The sequence below is a fragment of the Stegostoma tigrinum genome, chromosome 4 (assembly GCF_030684315.1).
Source record: "Stegostoma tigrinum isolate sSteTig4 chromosome 4, sSteTig4.hap1, whole genome shotgun sequence".
Lineage (NCBI taxonomy): Eukaryota > Metazoa > Chordata > Chondrichthyes > Orectolobiformes > Stegostomatidae > Stegostoma > Stegostoma tigrinum.
In genome coordinates, this window is record NC_081357.1 from 52,437,405 (window position 1) to 52,455,846 (window position 18,442).

Genomic DNA, 18,442 nt, shown 5'->3' on the forward strand with positions numbered 1-18,442 from the left:
ATCAATTGTGACTCATTTTCAATCCAACTTCAGATGTACAAGGGAATCGCAATGAGGAACAGTTTTTTCCCCTTCATCTTAATTATGTGCAGTTAATTTACAAGCCTCAGTCACAGAAGGAAGTAACAAATAAATATTAACATGGCTAGACATTTTCCTAACTCCGGAGGAGGCACAGGTAGAGGCAAAGACAGCTGAAAATAAATAGTAACTACATGAAAATTAGATTTCTGTGTAAGGCATTCTTTTGTTATTCCCGCTAGCTCTTCTTTTGCTCGCTTTCAAATTGGTTTCTCCCCTTCTTTCCTCCCGGATCACCATTTTTTTAACATGAAAATAATTATCCAAGATCGTCTTATTCTTTCACACTTCAGCTAATTAATAACTATTCTTGCATATAGAATGTATATATAGCAGCAAATGTTACCAGTTTAATTTGAGACACAAAGAGAAAGCAATAGAGAAACTCAGCAGGCCTGGCAGCACTGGTGGAGAGAGAAACAGAGTTAATGTTTTGAGCCCACTATGCTGCTTCCTCAGCTCTGAAGAAGAGTTATATTGGGCTTGAAAAGTTAACAGTGTTATCAGTTTATTCAGCTGTAGGTCTCTAATCTTATTATTCACATGCATGCATATTTTTAGCAGAGGCCATTGGAGAGCAATCAGGAACAAAGAGCCATGGTTGATTTTCCTTTCTGTAATGCAGCAGCACTGATTCATTCTAGTGTCAGCAATATTAACCAATAATGACTGACATCAATAACTGAGTGAAGGAAACAAATGTATGATAGCCTCACAGCACCAGGGACCTGTCTTCAACTAGCCTTGGGGTTTGGTCTTCTCTTTGGAGGGTAAGTATGGGCTGAATGGCTTACTTCCACTCTGTAAGGATTCTACATCTCTGTTGATCATGATTCTATTCTAAACTAATTCCATCTGCCTTCACATGGTCCGTATCTTCTATTCCCTGCCTGCCATGTGTCTATCTAAACACTTCTTAAATATCGTTATTGTACCTGCTTCCGCATGATTGAGAAAATCTTTACTATTCTTCCATTTTTATTGCACATGAAGCACTGTGATATGATTCCAAATGACTTGTCACATTTCACTGCAGTATTACACTCGTCATGGCATTACTGTGTGTTATTAGATAGTGACTCAGACTAAAAAAAACCTTGAATCTAGGCCCATCACCGGGATCACTTCAAGCTATTTTGTTTCATTGTACCACACCACCTTCATCAGCTAAAGAAGTGGTCCAATTTGACCATTTAGTTTTATTTTCTGATCAGGAAGAAAGAATTACAATTGATTTGAGAAAAATAATAAAGAAAGCCTTGTCTTCTGAAGAAAATGTTAACTTTTCTGCTACTCTGATGCTACCTGGCCTGCTGTCCTCCTCCAGCTCCACAGTGTGTTTGTCTCTTGTCTTCATGTCATGTTTTGATAACAACTGCAAATCATCTCCAGCCCAATTAAGTACTGGTGAACTTTAGTCACTGCGAGAATGTGGAGACATTATATCTTTCACTCAGCAAACTCCCAACAATGGAATGTGAATGTGATAATGGTCAGACGCTGTTTTCACCACATTGGCTGACAATAAGTTATAGGAGCAGAATTATACTATTCAGCCCATTGAGACTGCTCCACCATTTGATCATGGCTGATGTGTTTCTTAGCCCCATTTTCCTGCGTTCTCTCCATAAGCCTTGATCCTCTTACTGATCAAGAATCTATCTATCTACTGCGAGCTTAAATACACGCAGTAGTTTGGCTTCCACAGCCTTATGTGCCATGAATTCTACAGATTAACCACTTCTAGCTGAAGACATTCCTCCTCGTCTCAGTTCTAAGTTCTCTGTTAGGAAGGAGTGGTCGCTACCTGTGTGATAATTAAAACAGAACTCCCCACACACCCCAAGAAGCTTGCCTGACCTCTTAATCTGTTAAAGGAAATATGAAAACTGGTATGCCTCTCGCCTCCCCATCTGTTCTCAAAGGGAGGTGAAATAAAATAAACTCCTGACAATCACTTTACATTCAACAAATAACAATTTATTTATCCAACTCTAACAATGATCAAATTAACAGAACTACTGACAAACCAAACAATTCCGCCCTCCCCCCAACAACTAACTATTCCCAAATAAAACAAAAGCCTAATGGTATGCTGCCCAATAAATACAAGTCCCACTTGAATAAACCAAAGTTATAAGAAAAAATAAATTAAAAATGAGGCTCTCAAAACTGCACTAGGAATGTGTCTCCCATAATGTTTTCTGTTTTTTCCACTATTCTTCAGTCATGAATCCTTTCTTCACTGAATCCTTGTGTCAGGAACAGTAGCTAAGAGTGTTCTGGTACTTTGTGGTGCTTAATCAGACAGCTTAAAAATTTCTATTACAGCCAGATCTTTACTCCTCCAATGGCAGTTCATTCTCATGCTGATTTTGAAAAGTCCTCTTTCTCTAACCCTATTAATTTCTTGCAATAGGATTGGTCCAAGGTTGTCAAAACCACCAGATTGAAATTTTCATTTGGTTTTCAGTCCTGGTTTAAATTAATAGGCTGATATTCAAGCTGGTTGCCTTAACATCAAAACAAGCCTAGGTTTCCAACACACAGCCAATTGATACATATGTTTCAATTTCAGAACTGTCTGTAGCTGCAGCTGCTTGCAGACATTTCTTTTTATTTCCAAGCTTAGAAAAGCACATCACCTCTTAAAGCGACCACACACTCTTTTCCACTATCATTTTTACAAACAAATTCTAACATCCTGCCTTCCAATTCACAAGTACCCTACCCAACTTTGCAACAGCTCATTCCTTCACTCTGAGACTATGCCCTTAATTCCAAGGCTCTCGTTCTAGTGGAAGCATCTTCTCCATGTCCACTGTATCCAGTATTCTGTAAGTTTCAATCAGATCCACTCAACCTTCTAATCTCCATTGAGCACAAACCCAGAGTCCTCAACCATTCCTCATATGACAAGCCCTTCAATCCTAGGGTTATTCTCACAAACCTCCTCTGGATCTCCTCCATCACCAACATATTCTTCCCTAGATATGAGGCCTAAAACTGCTCATGATATTCCAAAAGTGCTCAAAATAGAGCCTTATATTATCTTGGATAACAAGGTGTGGAGCTGGATGAACACAGCAGGCCAAGCAGCGTCAGAGGAGCATGAAGCCTGACGTTTCGGGTCTGGACCCTTCATTTTTTCTCAAGAAGGGTCTAGGCCCGAATCATCAGCCTTCCTGCTCCTCTGACGCTGCTTGGCCTGCTGTTTTCATCCAGCTCTACACCTTTTTATCTCAGATTCTCCAGCATCTGCAGTTCCTGCTATCTCTTATATTATCTCAGCAGTACATCTCTGATCCTGGATTCTAGCCCTCTTGAAATGAATGTAAACATTGATTCACCTTTCGAACTACCAACTAAACCTGCATGTTAACCTGAAGAAAACCCTGAGCTACGGCTCCAAATTCCTTTTGTGCTTCAGATTTCTGAAATCTTTCTCCATTAAGAAAATAGTCTATACCTCTATTCTTCCTACCAAAGTGCATAACCTCACACTTGCCCACATTGTATTCCATCTGCATTTCTTTACTCACTCTCCTAGCTTGTCCAAGTCATTCTACAGTATCCCCCATTTCCTCAACATTATCTGTCCCTCCAATTATCTTTGGGTCATCTGTAAAATTAGCAACAACGTCCTCCGATCTTTTCAGAGATAATGGGAACTGCAGACGCTGGAGAATTCCAAGATAACAAAATGTGAGGCTGGATGAACACAGCAGGCCAAGCAGCATCTCAGGATGCTGACGTTTCGGGCCTAGACCCTTCATCAGAGAGGGGGATGGGGTGAGGGCTCTGGAATAAATAGGGAGAGAGGGGGAGGCGGACCGAAGATGGAGAGTAAAGAAGATAGGTGGAGAGAGTATAGGTGGGGAGGTAGGGAGGGGATAGGTCAGTCCAGGGAAGACGGACAAGCCAAGGAGGTGGGATGAGGTTAGTAGGTAGATGGGGGTGTGGCTTGGGGTGGGAGGAAGGGATGGGTGAGAGGAAGAACAGGTTAGGGAGGCAGAGACAGGTTGGACTGGTTTTGGGATGCAGTGGGTGGGGGGGAAGAGCTGGGCTGGTTGTGTGGTGCAGTGGGGGGAGGGGACGAACTGGGCTGGTTTAGGGATGCAGCTGGGGAAGGGGAGATTTTCAAACTGGCGAAGTCCACATTGATACCATTAGGCTGCAGGGTTCCCAGGCGCTTTGCAGAACACCTCCGCTCAGTTTGCAACAAACAACTGCACCTCCCAGTCGCAAACCATTTCCACTCCCCCTCCCATTCTTTAGATGACATGTCCATCATGGGCCTCCTGCACTGCCACAATGATGCCACCCGAAGGTTGCAGGAACAGCAACTCATATTCCGCCTGGGAACCCTGCAGCCTAATGGTATCAATGTGGACTTCACCAGTTTGAAAATCTCCCCTTCCCCAACTGCATCCCTAAACCAGCCCAGTTCGTCCCCTCCCCCCACTGCACCACACAACCAGCCCAGCTCTTCCCCCCCACCCACTGCATCCCAAAACCAGTCCAACCTGTCTCTGCCTCCCTAACCTGTTCTTCCTCTCACCCGTCCCTTCCTCCCACCCCAAGCCGCACCCCCATCTACCTACTAACCTTATCCCACCTCCTTGACCTGTCCATCTTCCCTGGACTGACCCATCCCCTCCCTACCTCCCAGCTATACTCTCTCCACCTATCTTCTTTACTCTCCATCTTCGGTCCGCCTCCCCCTCTCTCCCTATTTATTCCAGAGCCCTCACCCCATCCCCCTCTCTGATGAAGGGTCTAGGCCCGAAACGTCAGCTTTTGTGCTCCTGAGATGCTGCTTGGCCTGCTGTGTTCATCCAGCCTCACATTTTGTTATCTTGGAATCCTCCAATCTTTTATTCAGTTCATTAATGTATAATGTAAATAATTGCGATACCGACACTGTTTCCTGTTGAACTGTACTAGTCACCAGCTGCCATCCTGAAAAAGACCTATTTATCCCCACTCTCTGCTTTCTGCCAATTAACCAATCCTCTATTTATGCCAGTTCCTAACCCCTAACATCATGGGCTTTTGCCTTATTTAGCAATCTCTGATGTAGCACCTTATCAAAGGCCTTCTACAAATCCAAATAGATCACTTCCACTGGCTCGTCTTTATCTAACTTGCTCATTACCTCCTCAAAGAATTCTAATGATTTGTCAGACACGACATCCCCTTGATCAAGCTGTGCTGACTCAGCCTTATTTTACCCTGCACTTTTATGTACCCTGTAATCTCATCCTTCCTATGGACTGTAATGAGCATTAAATATTGTCCAGGACATCAGTCATAACAGCCACACCTCCTCCCCCAATACAAATGTACACACACACAGACACACACACAGACACACACACACACACACACACACACACACACACACACAGGAATATTTTATTTGCATGTAGTTGCCAGGCAGGTGGAGCCTTTGTTAATATCTCCTTCAAAGGACAGAGCCTTCAATGTATTCCCTCAGGATTGTATCAGAGTGTAAGCTTAGATTTTTGTGCCCAAGGCTTGCAGTGGAACTTAAAACCAGAACCTTGTGACTTAGATGGAAGAATGTCACCAACTGAGCCATAGTTAAAAATAAAGCCAGAGATGACTCTAAGACACAGTTGACACCAAGGGTAATTGTGGAAATTCAGCTATTTTACTGATTTGTTTTTACAATAAAGTTTAAATAGTTAACACAGTAGAGGTGATGTTGGAAATATTAGAATATATGAAGGTGGATAAATCTACTGCTCCTGATCAGGTATACCCAAGAACCCTACAAGAGGCTAGAGAAGAAATTGCAGGGTCCCTGACTGATATATTTACATCATCATTTTCCACGGGTGAGGTCCTGGAACACTGGTGGGTAGTGAATGTTGTGCTCTTATTCAAGAAGGGCTGCAAAGAAAAACCTGGGAATTATAGACCGGTAAGCTTAACATCTGTGGTAGCTAAGTTACATGAGAAGATCTCAGGGATAAGATATATATGTATTTAGAAAGACAGGGTTTGATTAGGAGTAGTCAGCATGGCTTTGTGCATGGGAGATCATGTCTCACAAATTTATTAGAGTGAGGGCAGGGCAGTAGATGTAGTCTACAAGGATTTCAGTCAAGCCTTTGATAAGGTTCCACATGGTAGTCTGCTCTGGAAGGGTAGATCGTATGGAATTCAAAGAGACCCCATTGGGCCCATTGCTGTTTGTTATCTATATTGATGACTTGTATGACGATGTCGTAGGCATGATCAGTAAGTTTGTGGATAATACTAAAACAAGCGATATCATGGACCATGAGAAAGATTATCAGGAAGTCCAGCAGGATCTCGATCAGCTGGGGAAGTGGGCCGAGAAATGGCAAATGGAGTTTAATATAGATAAGTGTGAGGTGCTGCATTTTGGAAAGTCAAGTCAAGGTAGGAGTTTCATGGTGAATGTAGGGCCTTGAGGAGTGAAGTGGAGCAGAGAGACTTTGGTGTGCAGGTGCAGGTTCTCTGAAAGTAGAGTCACAGGTAGACAGGGCAGTGAGGAAGGTTTTTGGCACACTGGCCTTCAACAGTCAGAGAGCATTGAGTACAGAAGTTGGGAAGTTATGCTGCAGTTGTGCAGGAGGTTGGTGAGGCCACACTTGGAACATTGCGTTCAGCTTTGGTCACCTTGATATAGGAAGGATTTTATTGAAGTGGAGAAAGCAGGAGAAGTTTATAAAGATGTCGCTTCTACTCAAGAGACGAGGTATAGGGAGAGGCTGGACAAGCTAGGACATTTCCTTTAAACCATAGGAGACTGAGGGGAGATCTTATAGGAATGTGTAAGATCATGAGAGGCATGGATAGGGTGAATGCACTCAGTCTTTTTCTCAGGGTTGGGAAATCAAGGACTAGAGAGGCCATCAGTTTAAGGTAAGAGAGGAAAGAATACATGGGAACGTGAAGGACAACTTCTTTACACAGCAGGTGCTACAAAATGGAATGAACTGCCAGCAGAAGTGGTTGAGGTGTGCACATTAACAACATTTAAAAGGCATTGGAACAAATACATGGATAGGAAAGGTTTGAAGGATTTGGGCCAAATGCACGGGAATGAGCGTAGTGAAGCCCATTTTGGCCGAAGGGCCTATCTCCGAGCTGGAGGTCTCTATGACTCTATTCAGGGCAGCAAGAAAAATAGGCAGTGATTCCTTATCTAGTACTTTAAAGCCAGATAATAAAAGCAAAATGACGTATCAAAGATGATTCATGCAGTATTTACACGGCTGCACAAATTGTATCAATGATTTACCCTGATGGTAAATCTTTCGCCATTGAATTAAAAATACCACTTGAAACAATCATTAACTATACCTGTACCTTATATGTTGGAGGGCAAATAGATCAACTTAATGTACTCACACAGTTATTTTCTCAAAGCTTTATTTAAGATGTGCGAAAATTATAAACCACATTCAGATTATAGGTGTTCTCCTATTCCTGCATGTTAAAATGAAGAAATGAATGATATTCTTTTTAATTCGAAGATAAATGAAAAACACAAGGAAAAGAAATGAGATTTGAAAAGCAAAAAGCCAGTGCATACTAGAGCTTCTACTATCGATGTTTGTTAACACCAACTACTTTGTGTGTGTTGTCTAAATGAAATGGAATATTCAGGGAAAATATACAAATGAACAGTTCTGATATCTAGTGATACTTTGTATCAACAAGAATTTAATTCTATTTGGATGATATGTGCTTAAAGAAAAACTATTACATGGAACATTGAATTTCCCCCTTGATGAACCTGATACAATATTTTCTGACACTAGTCTTAGTAAGTACAATGTTTGCATTAAGATAATTTCTTTCTTTGCTTTAGACTTTGAATACTACTTTGAAAAGCAACACAGTTGCCTCCTTAATAAGTCAGGATCACTGTTCAAACATTTCTAGGGCTCAGTCACAATATCCAGCTTTTCCAGTTACTATACATTTTGCATAATCTTTTTGTATCAAAATAATCACTTTCGCTTCTTAATCCCAGCTCAGTTTTATGCATCTAAATCAAGGCCTATATTTACGCAATGTGTTACTAACAAAAGGCGAAGGTTACTGTTTCAAGAAAGAATTTTATACTTGTCTTTGCAACAAGCCAAAACCAATGTGTTCATGGCATTAGAATAAGATATCACAAATAAAATGAGGTTACATTTTTCGCAGTAAGCAACCAAAAATAACAATTGGAATGATCATTTTCATCCAGCCATCCACAATTTACTTACCAGCTTGGTTGTTAGGTCTAAAATTGCAATACTCTGAGGACTGTTCCTTTGCTGCAGGGCTTCCAGTTATTTTCATGCAGCCACTTTATTCAGGAACTTGAATGTAAACTTTTTGCTCACTGCAAAGCAATATAAGATGACTGCTGATGCAGAAGGAACAATAATGTTTTCAACATTGTATAATTGGAAGAGAAAAAAAATCAAAGCAACATTAACCCAGTTATGAAACTGCTGACAGAAAAACCTTCAGAAAGGGAATATAATTGAAACATGGGATACATCATTAAACGATAGTTATTTGTCCTGTTTTACTATATTTAAACTTAGTTATGACACAACCTTTGAGTTAAACCACATGCTTGCAGTTTTAGTCTTTTATTAAATTAGCTTTTAATGGACAAGGAAAGTGAATGCAATTCTTTAAACTTATGATATTGTAAACAGAACATATGTTTTGCTGATAATTATGTGAATGTTGAACATCTAAATGGAATCTTACAGAAGTTTGCACATTGTGTGCTTTTGTGAAATGTGGGAGCAGAATTGGGTATGATAATTGGTGGGGCCATCTCAGTGTTGATGCCATTTTGCTTTAGCTTGCGCCTTTTTCTCCAACAGCGTTGCAAAATTCTCGCTAGGCAGTGATGCACATTATTTCTTGTCAAAAGATTTGTGAACAGTCCAGCTCACCAAATGAATATTCCGGTTGCAAACCTAGAAAACTCACCAAACAAACTAGCCATTGGTAAAACCCGGCATGGAAATCAGAGTGGGTTTTTGGCGGGTACAACTCACCATTTGCTCCAAACAACCTCTATGTTGGGCACTAAAATCTTAAAGCACACTCCAGAGGCACATGCCACTCATATGTCCACAGATATTGCATTTGACATCTGCCAGACTCTCAGCACCTTCATGTCACATCTCAAATCTATTCACAGGATGCTTCTGCATGTCAGCGCTACACTTTAGGCTACATTTGCAACTGTCATAGCATTGTTGCAGCAAGGACACTGGGTGCTCAGAGCACACACCCAGCTCACAAAGTGGACCAAGCTGCATCATTGGGTTCTTTGCTTGCTGTCATAATGCTTGCTCACTCTGAGCCTACCTGGATGCTCACAGCATCCCTGTTTTGCTTTGTCATTTTATATTTTATCTCTTCAGCCAGAGATACTAAGCTCATATCACTGTTACCCTGCCTTAACATTTAGCACAGGCACAAAGGCAGGAAGCTTGTCATGGTTATCTGAAGGCCTCAGTTATGTCAAGGGGGATAACCTTCAATTAAGGGTTCCCAGCCCAGTAAGTCAAGGGCATCCATCAATACCAGCCCATGTCCCCCTCAGGGTGGTCAAAGTCAGGATCCGCTCTTCCTAAGGGGTGAGGAGCCAAATGACGGGCAGCACACCACACATATTGATTCATTTTGTCCAATTGCTGCCTGTTTTCCTCCTGGAATGAAAAAGAAGTCGGCATTATATGAGATTAAAGTGGGTGGCACTGCTGATACTGTAGGTGTGGATGGGGAGGTGTCCTGAGTGAGTGAGTTAGACAGCACAGGTGACATGTAGGGGTGTGTGAGGTTGAATAGAGGGCATAATATGGTGAAATTTTACCCACAAAGGAGGAGTTTTCTTTATCCGCGTAATGTAGACACTACTGACAAGGCCATCATTTCCTGTCCATTTCTGATTAGCTTTGAGAAGTTAGATGGTCAGGAACCGAGGTAGTTAAAGTTAATGACCGGCACTGGTGGCTGAGTTTCTCCATTGCATAACAGTATCCTATTAGGATAATCCTAGGATTTACAATTGGATCTATTTCCTGTGTCACTCATGCCATTGTAGAAGGGCACTGATTCACAGTAACACTGTAATAGGATCATCTTGTGGTTTAACGCTTAAAAATTGTCTGTGCTATGCAGTAAATGTTAAGCAAAAGAAAATATTGACCTTCACACAGGAATATTTAGAATCTTTTTTCTGTAGTTTAGAGATACCAACTCCGCCCCAACCCACCACCCTCAACCCCACCCGCATCTGCACACCACACCACCCCCACACATATAATCACACCATCCCCAACCCCACTCGAACCCACCCCCAAATCCTCAGACTCAACTCCACACCTACCCCCACACTACTCACCACTCTACTCCCATACCCAACCAAATATCTATCACCACAACACACAAACACATCTTCCCCCATCTCACTCCCACTTCACCCCACCACTGACATTACTCAGTCCTTTCAGGCAACATTTCAAGTCATTGAAAATGGAAGAAATTTAGGATAAAACAGGCTTTAAGTATGCACAGAGGAAGAATGCAGGGTGGGAGGAATAAAGAAAAGGAACCAATGGGTGTGGATGACAGGAGAGATTTCAGGCTGAAGCATTCTGGTAAGTGGGCTGGACTGACCACTGAAGAAAATGTCAGCCCTGCAGCAACGATATGGCATTCTCAGATTTGGAAGAAATCCCACTCTGCCATCCAGTCTGGGTTAGCCGGCAGTACTGACAAACCCAGCAGCACCTGCACTCGGTAGTGGGTCCTGCCAATACTTCAGGAAGAGCCATGAAAATGACAACCATGGATCTTTTGAGTGGATAGCTCTGGGAGGTATCGGTTGGAGAGGATTGGCCCACCCTATAAGGACTGATGGGCACGAAGGCAGTGGTGATTAGGTTTTGGTGTACATGCAAGTATGAAGGAATGGGAGTGCTGTTTACTCTAGGTGTCCTCTGATTAACCAAATGTATTAAACTATTACATCCCCTCCTTCCCATGATTTTAAAACCATTTAAAACAAAAACAGACTGCATCTTCCGACCAATCTGCCCACACCAAACTTTTACAGCATGGGCAGGGTAATATTGCAAGAACTGAGGCTCTAACAAGCTCACATGATCACACATTATTGCTTTTTAAGTGGTAGGTGGTCTTAGGACACTTGTGGTGGAGTAATATTCCTACCTCTAGACAACACTATCTAGGCTCAACTGTAACCTACTTCAGAGGTGTGTCACAACATATCACTACAGATTAATTAAAAATATTTTTTGTTGATGCCTCCTGCATCTACCCTATTTTACATGTCTCTGTGCTGAAAACACAGCCCGAGTGGGCATGCAATATCCAGACCTGAGTGCCAAAAAGTGGGGCAAGGCAAAAAGGACATGGAAATTGTACAATAAAGAAGTGATAGATGGGTCTCTGAAGGAGCAGTAATGAACAACAGGATCATCACCAAAAGCTGCCGCCTGAAGAAATGAGAGCAATGGTTCTCACGGCCAACTCTTAAACTTAATTAAACTCAACAACTGTTGAACAGCCTCCTGCCTGCTTCAACCTAATTTCTTGATTTTACTGTTTCTTCGAGGCCTCTTACCCCATTTCAGTTTTTGTTTAAAACCTGTTCAATTCAGTTCTGCCAAGGAGTGATCAACGTGCCATGTTAAACTCATTCCTGCCTGCAAACATGCTGCATGACCTGCTGAGCATTTCCAGCATTTTATGTCCTTATTTTAGTAACTAATCTTCAGCGTTATTCAAGGTTTTGCATTGAATTTGATTCATTTTCATTTTTGCGTACAAAACAAATCTTTAGTAGGCCTTTGTACCCAAGAATACCATGTTGATGAACTCATTTATCACAAAGACCTAGATTCTGCAGACAGAGTAATCAACACTATATTTCATAGCTTGATGTTTCAAACATGTCCTTGAAAAAATATTAGAGATGGACAGCAAAGCCATATAATGTTGGAAGAGTTGAAGGTAAATTACAGCAACAGCTGCATGTAAATATACTAAATAAATTACCTGGATTGGAATTTTGTTAGCATGACCTGGCAGATGATAGAATGGACTGAATTCAGAAGGGCATTCAGTCCAAAGACTGTTAAAATGGACAGATGCAAGCAAATTAATAAGGAAAAGTAATATAAACTAGATGGAGCCATTTTAAATATAGGTTATAAGATAAATTTTCTGGTCTCATTTTTAAAGGAGAAGGGAGGTGATTCGGTGTGGAGAGATGCAGAAAGTGGCAAAGAAACATACATAAAACTGCTTTTAAAAATAAAATAGTGCATGACATCTTTGGCTTTATAAGTAGAAGCACTGCATACAGAAGCAAGCCAGTATCTTTACAGATCACTGGTTAGGCCTTATTGTGTTCAGTTCTAGTATCACACAGTTAGCTCATGGGGTAGAAGGTGTCTCTCCAACAAAAAGGCTATCAATGCCTAATGGCGGAGCTGGATACTCCCTTTCCCCTTTTCCCCAAATCAAGAACCAGTGATCCCTGCCCCTGAAAGCACTTATATTTGTCCTGAATCCTCCACAATCCTAGAACTCCAGGGTTGGAAAGAGGGAAACGGCTTCTGATAACAGTCACTGTTGTGTCCATGGTCCTAATGAGCACAAGGACTTCTGGTTGACTGGTAGCCCTTGCTAGATGGCCTTTCTCTCCCTACCACTCACTCCCACCCCAGCCCTGCCACACACACACATACACACATGAACACTGGGACCTGATTCCAGGGGATAGCTCACTGGTAGGCTCTCATTGCCAAAGTGCCTTGTAGTTCGACGGGATTTCCTGGGAGAGGTAACGCAGGGTCCTCCTTAGCTCGCCAATTGAGCCGGTGAGAACCCTGCCTTCAATGAGCAAAGAGAAGCTATTTCCACAGCATGTAACTAGAGTGCTTGATTAAATATAAAATGAGGAATTTCTTTCTGATATGCCAAAATCTCAGGCATTTCATTATGTCCCTATGTCTGAGCTTTGTGCAGACTGCCACATCAAAGCAGCCATCTCACCGTTCTGCAGCAGAAAGCTTGTGTGACAAGCTGGGCACTTTAGTCCCTGACCTTACAGCAGTCCAACTCATAGAAATGTGACAGCTCCCAGATCTCAGGTTCCCTCTGTGCTAACATATAGTCTCAGACAGAGTAAATGCCGTGCCTCCTCTACACCACTACATGCATCCAGATTTAAAAGAAAATTGAGTATTTTAACTCCTCCAGGAGAACTATCTCAGGAAGGTTTTTGTGATTATGGCAATTTTAAGTGCTTATACTCGTGACAAAAATGCAAACTGCAAAACTCCTACAAATTCAGAGTATTCCTAGTCAGGCTATTTCTTGTCTATTTAGAACTTTCCCTATATGTTTCTAGCATTATCATTTCTGTATTTAAAATAGCCCATTTTGCTGCTTATAGTCAATGGCACTTTCCTGAGGTATGAGTGTGTAAACATTGTGAGCTTTCCTTGCCAGCCTGCGTTGCAACATGTTCATTATTCCATTGGCTGCTTTAATTTCTAAGATAACCTTTCAAAAGAGACAAAGTATCCAGTTTCTTCCACAACTTCAGGATTATATTGGCAAACTTGAACATTTCAATTCTATAACAGTGAGTCAGTTGTCATTCCCTCGCATCAGTGTCCTTCATTGGAATGCCTCTTCCTCAATTTGAGGCATTTCAATTGCAACTCCTTTCCTGGAATTCCCTCATTTCTCTCTATTCTCATTTTTCTCTCTCTCTCTCCCTCAATCTCTCTCCTTTTCCCTTGCCATCTCTCCATTGCAGGAACTCCAATTCTAGTCTTAGCTGTTCCACTTTTAAATGATCAGTTTCGCTGTCCTCAGGTTCTACCTCTAGATATTGCCTCGTCTGTTTTGCCATTTCTGATTTTTTTTTCTGGCTTTCAGGTGGAATGTAACGTCTAAGTGCCTACATTATTTGAACATTTTAAATTCTTTTATTTGAATTCTTCCAAAGGCTTTTAGGTTCTCATAAGTATTTCGCCCTGTCTCATGAAAGCCTTAATATTAAACATAGACACTTTAATCCTTTTCAATCGTAGAAATTCTAGGAAACCTTTTCAAAGATGCTGTTTTTAAATAGCTCTTGAAGTAACAAATTGTTCTCCCCACTACCCACCGCCCCAACTCCAATGATTTTGTTTTCTGTCAAAACTCTGTCTATCTGTGAGCCCCCAAATTTGTTACGGTTAGATGAGGAAAGATGTTTCAGTTTCCTTTTTAAAAAATACCTCAGGTCATTCATAACAAACACTGCTACTTTTAAGTGCACAGCTTTCATATTTCAACTAAAATGTTGTTAATCAGATCAATTATAAGGCTTCCTTGTGTGAAAGAAATAGGAATTTTGTTATCTACTGACCCCCAAGAAAAACATAATAAAATGCAACACTAAACGCATACATACACGAACATAGATAATACATTTAAGCAATTGGCACAGACAGTAGTATAATGGTTATACAGCTTAACGGTCATTAGAGTTCTTGAGGTATTAGATTTTGAACCTGAGATCGCAGTTGTTTCATTGTCGATTCTTATCAGCAGCAGTGGCGTAGTTTGAAGATATCTTTGCGTTCTTAGACAATGATTGCTTTTCAAATTGCCTGTCTTCACAGATGAAAGGAACAGGGAGAGATACTTCCAGTCCTTACTGTTACTAATTCATATTTCTTTATCACTGTTCAGCTGCTCAAACAGCTATTGAAATATGACACATTATATATTCTTGAGTTAGCTCAAGTGTTTCCAAATTGAACATTTGCAGTCAACCCATCCATGACCACTATGTGCAATTTATGGTACAAGTGCAAACTTAACAGGAGACCAAAATGTCCTGATGCTGACTCAGTGATCTGGTTTCAGTCTCTTTAGATGGAAATGGCACTTTTGACGCAGTCAGTTTTAATTATCTCAAACTGCGGTCCTGGGCACGCCTCAATTTGTGGTCAGTTGATCACTGTAGCCATTTTGGATCAGTTTTGGTCCCTCTTAAAAAAAACATTTTAGCTAATGAAGGTCCCAAGTATTAAAATTAGATAATAGAAGTTGAAAATTGACAGTCTATGTTTACCACTTTATAACAAGTGAAATATTTCTAAAATCTGTTTAGTTTACATAGCTGTGTCCAAAGTCTTTGCTGTTTTTTTTATATCCTGAATATTAATTCACATTCTCATCCTCTAAGGAAGCAATGATTATTTTAGGTGCTATCTTACTTCTTGTACATACAGAAGTTCTTACTGCCTTTTCATAGTTCTTATCATTTTGCTCCCATGTTCTAATTTATCTCATTTTTTAGTCAATTTCTAATCATATTTCTCCAATCTTCAGGGTTACTGTAAGTCCACACAAGCAGCAGGTCCTTCAGCAAGAACATATTCAACTTGAAAGAAGCCAACATTTAATTATAAAAACTGTTTGCGATGGGTATTTCAGAAATTGGTCAACTTTGCCTCTCAGCATTCTGCAGGATATGGAAAACCTGACAAACACACTCACTGACTTTTTTCAACATACTAGCCTAAAGGCATGCAACCAAGTCATCACACCACATAGTGAATATGTACCTACAATCTGAATAGCTGTAAATACACGAACTGTATCTCAACGTGCCATCGCATTGCTTGTAAGCTCCAATTCTCAAGAATTTTTTTTGGTTAAAGCAAAACCAACATAATATAGCTAGGCATTTTTCCATCAAAACTAGCTTCACATGATAATGGGCCATTCATAAACTTGTTAGAATATATAAGTTAGTGAGTAGAATCTTATCAGGACCTAATCAAATGCTGCTATGATGGGTTTTATGACAGAATTGGAAGATAATTCCAGCGAGGCCTATCTTGATAATAGGAGCATCTCACAACATAATTTACGTATTTATCAAACGACAAGATGAGCTTCTTGCTAAACAATGGTGAGTTGCCAATTAAAGGGAATCAAAGCTTGTAAATCACCTTATTAAATCTGTAAATTGCAATAATTAAAATTCAGCTTGCTATTTAACGAAGACCCAGCTAATGGGTCTCAGACTCCACCTCAAGGCTACTCATTAGCTCACTAAGCGCTCACTTATGATCAACTGCCTGAAAGCTCACAGCATCCATGCCTTGCCATTCCTTTCAGCAATGACTGCTTCAGCCAGAGCCAAATGCTATCGGTACTGCTGTATTGGTATGCTGTTTGGTGCAGACACATACACGACAGACTGCTTTTCATCATTGTCAGTACAGGTCTGTCTAAGAGAGGGTGTATCTTGCTGCACCTCACAGTATGATGCCAATGTGCGGAGCAAACACCCTGCATGTGTATTCAAACAAATAGCCACATTGGAAAGTGGGTGGAGGTCAGTTGTCAGTCCAGTCAAGGGGGAGCCATTGACTTTTGGGGTCCCAGTACTATTCATTTTATTCAATTTTCTGGGATGTGGACATCGCTGGCTGGGCAGCATTTATTGCTCATCCCTAGTTGCCCTTGAGAAGATGGTGGTGAGCTGCCTTCTTGAATGGCTGCAGTCCACCTTGTCTATCCTCCAAGTGCAGAGTCAGCACACTGTTCACGGCCTTAGGCACGGTTAGTGTCGGCTTGGCAAGGTCATGGGTCAGGAGATAAGTCCAATGGAGTCTGGGGAGTTGCAACGGTCAGACCTCGAAGGCTAGCATCAGCAGTCAGGAAAATTCTGTATTGTCAGTGCAAAGAAGCTGGTGAGGGATCTCATCAGTTATGAACGTGGGCTTTTGAAGTCAGTCAGAGGTCTGAGACAAATATAATTCTGGGGTCTGCCTGTTGGTTGTTGAGGACAGTGCCAGGGTGGGGGTGAGGGGAACGGGTGTGATGGGAGGCTGTAGGAGCAATGGATGGATCACTGCAAAAAAATGTGGAGCAATCAAGGCTCAGGGTGAAAGCTGAGGCACTTTTAGAGGTAGGAACAAGTTTGGAGACAGGGAGGAACTCCATGTGTATGAGGAAGTATGTGGGACAGTATCAGAGGGCATATTTGGCTATGGAAGTGATGGGTGGCCTGTGTGGGATCTTTGAATCATGCAACCATGAATACCAGTTGCAGCAGACCATCATGGAATGTAAAGCAGATGTTAGTCAAAATATAAGCACTTTGTTTGCATTGTAGGGGTGATCTGCAGGGTCTATTTATTCTGATCGTTTTTGCTTTTGCTGGCTGTTAATAAGAGCTCATATTTTGAATTGTCTGATTGTTTGCCAGTATGTAATGTTCCCTTACTGACAAGATGTGGGTATTCAGTGGGTCTGTTGTGGGCACTGGGGGCAGAGTACAGATGACCTTAGAATGTAGTTAGACAGGATGTAATTAAGGACAGGAAAATTACATTTCCTAGTGGTTAAGTGGTACCCACAGATTGAGGCCACAGGTTGGCGCTGGCACGGGGAGGGGATTTGTAGGAAAGTTTGGGAGGAGAGAGAGAGGATAGAGAGATAAAAAGAAAGAGAGAGGAGGAAAGGGCTTCCCAAAAGTAAATAAAAAACAAAATACAAGTTGGGGGAGGAGCTTAGACAGATGGAAGCTGCCTGGGAAAGTTCATCTCCACCCTAGTCGAAATTGCCCCACTCAAACCCCAAACTCCAAAACCAGAGCCCATGAATATGCTAGATTTCTACCAAAATTTGAAAACAGTGATGTGGAGTCCTTCTTCATTACTAATGACAAGTGAGCAGAAGTTAAACAAAAACAAAGCTGCTGGAAAAGCTCAGCAGGTCTGGCAGCATTTGTGAAGGAGAAAACAGAGTTAACGTTTTGGGTCCATTGACTCTTCCCCAGAACTGATGGTGGCTGGGAAAATGTCAATTTATGTGCAGAAAATAGGGAGGTGGTGGGGTAGGGAGTAAACATTAGGATAGAGTCGAGAGAGAGAGAGGCAGTTGGGTAGACAAAGGAGTTGCTAATGATCAGGCTGGGAGGGTGAATACTTGTTAATGGGGACTGTTAGTGACGAACAACAGGGGGTGTGTAATGGCAGGCTATGTGGTAACAAGGCCTGGTGTGTGGGGTGCGGGGCTGGGTCATGGGAGAGTTTAGACTCTAAAATTATTGAACTCAATATTGAGTCCGGAGAGCTGCAGGGTCCCCAAGTGGAAAATGAGGTTTTGTTCCTCCAGCTTGCATTGGGCTTCGCTGGAGCACTGTAGTAAGCCAGAGACAGAGATGTTGGCCAGAGAGCAAGGTGGTGCATTGAAGTGGCAGGCAACAGGTAGTTCAGGGTCTTTTCTG

General features: G+C 41.6%; 1 protein-coding gene across 6 annotated transcripts in view; it reads right to left on the minus strand.

Annotated features, from left to right (window-relative positions):
- The window catches only part of LOC125452570 (four and a half LIM domains protein 2-like), a 69,775-nt gene that overhangs the window by 19,523 nt on the left and 31,810 nt on the right, over nt 1–18,442 (minus strand). For 2 of the 6 annotated variants that reach the window (XM_048531157.2, XM_048531158.2), the window contains one exon: nt 8,358–8,476. The exons of 3 other annotated variants lie outside the window; for them this stretch is intronic. The gene's annotated coding sequence lies outside the window, so the exon portion shown is untranslated. Of the gene's footprint in view, nt 1–8,357; nt 8,477–14,702; nt 14,769–18,442 lie in introns of those variants that run through there. One more of the 6 variants, XM_059645355.1, reaches the window with a different exon arrangement.